Source organism: Aplysia californica, unplaced genomic scaffold (assembly GCF_000002075.1).
Source record: "Aplysia californica isolate F4 #8 unplaced genomic scaffold, AplCal3.0 scaffold00715, whole genome shotgun sequence".
NCBI lineage: Eukaryota > Metazoa > Mollusca > Gastropoda > Aplysiida > Aplysiidae > Aplysia > Aplysia californica.
The window spans coordinates 96,230-98,257 of record NW_004797985.1 but is presented as its reverse complement, the minus strand read 5'-3'; the positions used below and the strand labels follow the sequence as shown (position 1 = coordinate 98,257).

General features: G+C 39.4%; 1 long non-coding RNA gene across 1 annotated transcript in view; it reads left to right on the top strand.

The window, feature by feature from the left end:
- LOC101847907 overlaps positions 1-2,028 on the top strand; it is a 7,410-nt gene that overhangs the window by 1,078 nt on the left and 4,304 nt on the right. Inside the window, exons 2-4 of the long non-coding RNA XR_004859162.1 lie at positions 400-426; positions 1,081-1,163; positions 1,631-1,981. This is a non-coding gene — a long non-coding RNA (putative uncharacterized protein DDB_G0271606). The remainder of the gene's footprint in view (positions 1-399; positions 427-1,080; positions 1,164-1,630; positions 1,982-2,028) is intronic.

Genomic DNA, 2,028 nt, shown 5'->3' with positions numbered 1-2,028 from the left:
AGAGAGAAAGAGAGCGGGGGGGGGGCATTGCATAGGTTTATTAACGCCTCTTTCAACACTGAAAGGTTGTGGGACATCCGGTTTTAACGTACGTCTTCTACAGAACCTAGTCAAATTGGTGAAGAATCGCGAAAACTTCCCAAGACAACCGAAAATCAAGATAAACACGTTTGAAATTCGAACCAGGACCAAAAGCATCATTGATGGAGATGAGAGACGAAATAGACATCCTTTCTCATAAATAGAAATCGTGACTTTTGAGTGCAAAAGCGAAGAGCCTAGCCGTATTATACACCTCAGACTTCGTGCTTTGACTGCACTGTAGTAGTGTACATCACCCACCCCACCCCACCCAACCCTTCCTGATTTCTTTTTTTTTTTTTTTGCTTCTATTCTCAGTTGCCGCCCTCGCCATTCTTGCTATTGGTAAGTCCAGTCTTTTCTATTTCGCTTGACAAAAGTTTACAATATTATAATCGTCAATTTTCCAGCAACTGTATAGAGAAATAATATTTTGACAAAAAAAACATTGCTTTCTTTATTCTTGGCTCCTGGGCGTGGCTCACATTGTGGCAGGTACAGCCCGGCCACAAGACTTCGTTTGTGAAGCAATTTCTCTTGCAATATCATATGTTTTAAAAAAAGAGAACCTATTTAAAGGTCAATGACTCAGTCATCTTTAGCATCAAATTCAACAAATCTTTTCACAAATACAATATAGCTTAGGTGACATCATATTTTTGCAATGTGAAGAAAATCGACCGATGTGTTAGGTAAATTTCAAGTTTATAAAGTTCCAACTGAAATCGGGTAAAATGCATAAATTAACTTCTTAGAAAAAACCGTAATAACGCTCATTTGTGTTCCAAAGTACGCATTTATTTATTTAAAACTGACTTTGCGAAATAAATTCGGGAAGATGATGGATATTTAATATTTATGCGTTCCGTGTTTTGACCACTAAAATTTTACTCCAGGCAGGACTAGAAATATTGAATAATGCGGAAGCATGTTTCTGGGACCTCCAGATCAACATTGAATTGTTTATTTATTCAATTGTATGTGGATTGTTTTTTGTAGACTATGTCCCTCAAAACCCCCAAAGGAAAACATTTCGCTTTGAACTGGGTCTTATCTTTTTTAGACACTCTGCTTATGACAAAGTCAGTTTAAAATATATATTATGCTCTTTAAAGCACAGATACACATCATGGGTGAATTTCAAGGGGTTGTAAAGTTTAGCGTTTTACTCAATTTTGATTAAGTTTTATTTTAATAAACTGGGTTGTTTTTCGAGTACTCAGATTGAGTTTCTTCCTACTGACAAATTTGACATCCCTTTGGTTGCACTTTATTATTTGTTCGAAGTTTTGTTAAAATTGGTGCTGATGTTATCGAGTTATTGCCCTTTAAAATGGATTTTCTGTATTTTTAGTCACCTTGAAGACACAGCACTCTCTATAACTTTACCTAAGTCACTAAGTCGCTTGTGAAGAAGTCTTTGAGGTTAATTGTTAAGCCATTTAAATAACTGGACTTTCTTGTTATACATTTTGTAGATTATATATTCACGGACCAAAAAATTTCAAGACTCTCCTTCAATACTATACTTTTGTACAATGTTGAACAGGAGGAGGAGCAGGAGCAGGAACAGGAGCAGGAACAGGAACAGGAGCAGCAACAGGAGCAGGAACAGGAACAGGAACAGGAACAGCAACAGGAGCAGGAACAGGAACAGGAGGAACAGGAACAGGAGCAGGATTAGGAACAGGAGGAACAGGAGCAGGAACAGGAGCAGGAACAGGAGCAGGAACAGCAACAGGAACAGGAACAGGAGCAGCAACAGGAGCAGGAACAGGAACAGGAACAGGAACAGCAACAGGAGCAGGAACAGGAACAGGAGGAACAGGAACAGGAGCAGGATTAGGAACAGGAGGAACAGGAGCAGGAACAGGAGCAGGAACAGGAGCAGGAACAGCAACAGGAACAGGAACAGGAGCAGCAACAGGAGCAGGAACAGGAACAGGA